Consider the following 6,531-nt stretch of genomic DNA (forward strand, 5'->3'; position numbering starts at 1 on the left):
GCGAGTCCTTCCCGCGGGGCCGCAGCTCCCCAGAACCCCCCAGCGCGGGGCCCTCCCGGGGCTGCCGCCCTCCCACCCACGGGCGGCTCCAGCGCGGCCGCAGTCGCGGCTGCTCCGGGCCCGGTCCCTGCTCCTCCGGCCCGGGGCCCTCCGCGGGCTGCAGGGCGACCTCTGGGCCACCGCTGGGCTCCAGGGGCTGCAGGGGCTCAGCCGCCACCCCACCGCGGGCCGCGGGGGAACCTCCGCCCCGGCACAGCTCCCCCTCTGCTGCCTCACTGACCGGGGTGTCCGCAGGGCTCCCTCTCTCCCATCCCCCTTCGCTCACCAACACCAACAGAACAAAGGGACGCAACCAGCCGCGTCTTTCACTCTTAAATGGTTATTCGCAGAGGCGCCCTGTTGGCTAGGGGCGTTCCGAAAATGAAGCCGGGGGAGCTTCTCGAAGCCCCTTACAGAAGCCACCTCCGTAGCCCCCTCCCCCACTGCCAAAACCGCACCAAAACCCCGCCAGACACCGAACCCCCACAGAGGTGTTATTGTTCCCTTTAGAATGTTTTTCACATGAGAAATTGTGAAGTCAATCTTTGATGTCATAAGGACAATTGAAGATGTGACAGGATTATGACAACAGAGGAGGCTATCATAATGGGCAAATTATATATTGTTTTTATTTGAATGAATGAAATACCAATTTTGAAAACACAATGGGAAAAGTGGTACTGAATCCTGATAACACTGGAAATTTTCTGTAACCTTCATTAGAGCTAAGGCTACCTCTTTTTAAAAAGCTGATACTTGCACATGCTTATGTAACAGCTGGACAAGTTATGAAATACTGATTTTCTTGAAAGCCTAGGTAACACACTAGTCAGTGTTCCTAGTTTCACCAACTTATTTGTGCTTGTAAAAACTTACTTGTGCTACATAGTGAAAAACAGAACAGAAGCTCTTTTGTTTCCATGGTCATAAAGGCGAACTGGTAAAAGTCATCACGGCCCTAAGGATAATGGGACAGGAAGCAATGAAATTCATATAACTAATGTAATGAAAAGGCTCACTGCCACTTATATTAAGACTAAGAAAAATCAGTTGTAAGGGAGACGCAGCCAATGTTGTATGTGTGAATGGGGATGGCAAGAGAAACTGTCTTTCAAGGAGGCTGAAACTAGCCAGTAGATACAATAGCTATTAAATTCGTCTATCTTTTGTCCTTGATCCATGGAAGGGTGTGGGTAGGATGTTAATGACACTTCCCAGGACCCTCATATGTCACAGCATTAGCACAATCGCCATGAGCATATGCTGCAACGACTGCTTGGCAGACAGTCAGGCTCTGCCATTATCCTGCCCTGAGCAGCAGTACTTTGACACAGTGACTTACCCTAAAACAGCAGGCTACTTCTTCCACCTTAATAAGCTTCACTGTTTGCTCTCCTGTTGTACCGGATTAAATTCTAGACTGAATCATAAAAATCAAAAGCAATAAAAATACTTTAATATTCTTTGACATATGCAACAACTTGTTAAAGTTGTTGCTCTGTGTGCTTGTACTGAGAATTGTATTTTGAAATATTTCTGTGTAGGCTTGTTAAAATGTGTATACCAGAAAAGAGTATGGCATTCCAAGTAGTGAGCTGTCTACCACAAGACTTAGTTTAGTCTTTGATGTGCTTTTTTGAGTCTCCTGATACGTGGGTGCAGGAAGAAAAGGTATCTTCTTCTTCTCATAAAATATTTTTGGAAAAAGAAAGGAATTTGGTTTCTTGGAAATGCAGGGGAGGGAACTCAGAGGTAACCTCTCGAGCTGATGGAAATCGGATAAAGGGAAACTGAGATGGAATCCAGAGCTTACTGGTGAACTGAATCTGCAGTTTCCTTAATCAAGAACAATTTCAGTGGTTCTTATGAGTTTTAAATATCTGTGAATACTCTGTTATAGGCGCTTGTCAATGAAAGCTGTTGATTGCTTTTTTCCAGACAACTGCAGCCCTATGTATCCATATCTAACTGAAACTGGAAACTAAACCTTGATTACAGTTCAGCATAGGGACAATCATGATATTCCATTCCCATTCCCAAAGAGGCAGAAGGAGCAAAGCTTAAAGCTTGATGGAGTGTGCTCAGAAAGCATGAATCCAAGCAGCAGAGTCCACTGCAGAGCTCCCAAACCCAGCATCATCTTCGGCTAGTGCCTCCACATAAGCAGAAGCCAAGTCAGGCTTGAAAGCAGTATGTCACACAAGTGTGATTTTGAATCCAAGCCTCTGACACTCATCGGAGCTCATTAGCATGGTCATAGTTTTGTGACTGCCTGACTATTCTGTTTCTGGTCATGGATCTAGCATGCTCTTCTCTGGCTTGGGTGTCCCTACACCGTCCTCTACAGTATGCAACAAAGAGGACAGGGATACAGCAGTATTCTGACCATGGCAGCTTCTTTATCCTCATTCATTAACACAGCCATACTATTTGCAGAGAAGAATGCTTGTTGATTTATCAGCTGATGACGGCAATTTTACTCACCCTTGAATAACGGGCTCAACAAAATTGGTCAGACTAGACCATAGCTTTGCTAAGAAATACCTGTCAACTTAATTACCTTCCTCTGAATCCTTGGGTAGGATCTGGGGTGGTTTTTATTGTTGTTGCTTTAATCCTTAAACTATAATGATGTATCTTGGATGCTTGTTAGACTCCCCAGTCAGACAGTAATGGTAGAGTAACCTGGTTGTTATCATGGCACAAGTGTCTGCTTCAGGTTTTATATATCCATACTGCAGCAGGCACAGATGGCAAATACCCCCAAACACATGCCTTTGGCAAGCCAGCTGTGTCAGTGTGCAGGTGCATACAGAATAGCCCCGTGAGCATATTCAGGACTCCTTGGGCAGCATTTTTGCTGGCTGCACTGATGTCTGTGCTGCTGTGGTTCTCGTGTTTACTGTCTAAAGAGCTAGTTAGATTAAAACTGGCATGGAGTTATGTATACTAGTCTGTCTGCTTCAGGAACCGACTGTGCAACATGCTTGTACCAATCCAGCCCAACTCTGGAAGAATTCATTTCTGTGCTTTCTGTAAAAATAAATGACAATAAATTGTCCAGACCTTTCTCATCAGTCACAAAGATGTGAGGATACTGCTGAGTGCCATGAGACGTGTACTGGAGTTTCTTTAATCAAGTGGATAACTGCAATTAAACTCTGGAGGAGAAGACCAGTGGATTTGAGACAGAAAATTAACAGTGGCTGTTAGTAGTTTTGATGCAGTTGCTTTTGTTTTTTAATATAAATAGAAAAATCAATCACCTGAAACACTGTTCTTTGTCTCTAAAGTATTTTAACATCTCTCTCCTCACCCACCCCCCCCACCCCCACCCCCCCCCAGATAGCAGCACAGACTGAAATACTAAGAGCAGTCCTCTCATTCTATAGATTTTGAGCCTTAGTACTGTACTGCAATGCAGCATTTACCCAAGACCTGGCCAAAATTGAATAGATGAAAGATACATACGTAGCGGAACGATGTGGCTTCAGTCACTTTACAGCATACACACACTGGATAACTTGTGTTTACCTGGAAACTACGTGGGATGTTAGACATGAATAAACAAGTAGCATGTTTTCTGTTGGTTCCTGCATGTTATTGCAAAAATCAAGGATATTATTGTCTTTATTAAAGCCACAAAAACATTAATTTGGAGGAAAATGATATATTATTAGTATTCACTCAAAAGTTTTTAGTTATTTTTGCTTTTTTATGACAAAGTTCATGTTTCTAAGGTTTTCTTTACCCTTCTGCTTGTTTGCTTTCTGGCATAAAAAAAAAATGACAGTGTCTTTAGAATTTAAGTCTCTAAAAACAGGTTTTCAGAAAATATCAAATGTGAGTCATAAGACTAAGTCACATGTGTTGGAGACATGAGAAATATAACACTGTTGAGTACCTTTCTAAGGTTCTAATATGTGTAATGATACATTATTTATCTCATCATATTTTCTAGGTATTTGATAGACATTGGAAATGCAGAATACAGTAAGAGCTACTGTCACCAGCTACTATGGTGATAAATGCTATCTATCATCTTAATCATACATGATTAGCTGATATTAAAACTGGTCCAAGAGAACTAATTTATTAGGATTTTTATCATTCTTTAGAGCATAAAACTCTTAAAAGCCTAATAACTGCTATTTAAACTGAATGAATGCCATCAGATGGCTCTTTTGCAGCTAGATAAAACTCTTTGTTTTTCAGTAGGTTTAAATTTTGAATAATTTTTTGCAATATTGTTGAGTAGCTGCAGTTTTCATGAATGTATTAAAATCAGCAATAACAAGAGTCTATGCTCTCAGCTAGTAGCAGCCATGGCTCAAAACCTGAATTGTCTCTCAAAATGAATAGAGGTCAGGAATGATTTTTCATGGAAAAGGCCTATGCTTTAAAATTCCTAATCACTCAACAAGCAGAACTAATATTTTCACCTATATCAGATATGTGGAAATACAAATATGTTACAGACATGAAATATGTGCAGATTGGCAGGACAGCATTACCATGAAAAGAAATGGTAAATTACAAAAAAAATCATGAAACAGCTTTCGTAGAACCTCAGTCTGCTAATTAAACATGAACAAGAACTTTTGATTGAAACATCAGAGCTACTTACCTGTTCCTGAAATATGCCTTCAGAATCTCAGCATAGCTATTAAGCCAGGCCCATTTTACAAAATAGCTTCCTTCATTCAAGAATGCACCTCTTGCACTATGTTTTACATGAGTATCTGTGTAAATTCCTTTGAGATCAATGAGACTTAAGCAACTATTTAAAGCAAAGAACAAGTTTTAAAAGATTACGTGAATAATAATGGACTTAAGTGGGTACTTTTCTTGGATGGGTTTCATATTTGCACGCAACCTACAATAGGAGCTCGCCATAAATATTTGATTGTCCTTTAAGGTAGGCTCTCCATGCTGATGTACTCCTTTTGAGGCAGGGATTTTGGAGCATTGCCTGAGGAGATGGCTCGTATTCAAGAGGCACAACCGTATAATGGGTTATGAGAAGATGAAAGGCGTTATGCTGTGTTTACTGATGGATCCTGTCGTGTGGTAGGAAAGCATTGGAGGTGGAAAGGTGCTGTGTGGAGTCCCACGCGAAAAGTCATTGAAGCCACTGAAGGAGAAAGTGAGTCAAATCAGTTCGCAGAAGTAAAAGCCATCCAACTAGCCCTAGAGACTGCTGAACGAGAAAAGTGGCCAGTACTCTGTCTCTATACTGACTCCTGTATCGTGGCTAATGCCCTATGGGAGTAGCCACAGCAGTGGAAGAAGACCAATTGTCCGCACAGGGGTAAACCCATCTTTCCACCCTTGTCTCCATGAAGCACACATTTAAGAATTTCATTAAAATCCACATTCATCTCACAATCTTCACAAACTTCACTCACATTAAAAAAACCATAAAAATTCCCCATGCCAAAAATCAAAATAACGTAACACAACACCAAACAAAAGTTGACAATTTATACACAATCCACCCCTTGTCCCTTCACCACAATTAGAATAACCGGAATTCCCCACTATCATTCTTTCTCTAGCATTGTTCAGTCCACATTTTGCCCATTACCTCTCCCAATCACTATCATTATCTCAAATTCCTTGTGTCCCCTATTGGGCACCAAAAAGGACTGTGGTGGGTTGACCTTGTCTGGACATCAGGTGCCCACCACAAGCCCCTCTATCACTGCCCTCCTCAGCAGGACAGGGGGGAAGAAAATAGAATGGAAGGAAATTTGTGAGTCAAGATAAAGGCAGTTTAACAAAACAAAAGCAAAGGCCACACACAGAAGCAAAGGAAAACAAAAGATTTATTCTCTACTTGCCACCAGCAGGCAATGGCCAGCCACTCTCTGGGAAGCAGGGCTTCAGTATGCATAGAGGCTGCTCTGGAAGAAAAATACCATAATAACAAATGCCACCCTCCTCCTCTTCCTCCTTTCTCTTAGCTTTTATTGCTGAGCAGACATCACATAGTGTGGAATATCCCCTTGCCGAGTTTGGGTCAGCCGTCCTGGCTATGTGCCCTCCCAACCTCTTGCCCACCCCCCAGCCTACTGGTGAGGGGTGAATGTTGCAGAGACGCTATGGAGCACTGCTTAGCAGTAGCCAAAATACCGGTATGTTATCAACACTGTCCTAGCTACCGCTACAAAGCACGGCACTATGAGGGCCACTATGGGGAAAATTAACTCCATCTCAGCCAGACCCAATACAGCGAACTGGTCAGAGAGGAATATAATTACACAGATAAATATTGCCAGCATCTGGGCTAACTTCATTATTTTTTTCTAGTTGAACAATAGCTGAAATAGAGTTGAAAGCTGCTGATGGTTGCACAAGGCCTTTTTCTATCATAGTATTATTATTTATTTTTTAATAATACTTATAACGTGCTAATGGTTGATCACACACAGGAAATTGAATCCCTACAGTGTCAGAGTATGAGTCTAGAAGAAGAGTTGAACTGGCATA

Source organism: Leptosomus discolor, chromosome 1, assembly GCF_034619465.1.
Source record: "Leptosomus discolor isolate bLepDis1 chromosome 1, bLepDis1.hap2, whole genome shotgun sequence".
NCBI classification, from domain to species: domain Eukaryota; kingdom Metazoa; phylum Chordata; class Aves; order Leptosomiformes; family Leptosomidae; genus Leptosomus; species Leptosomus discolor.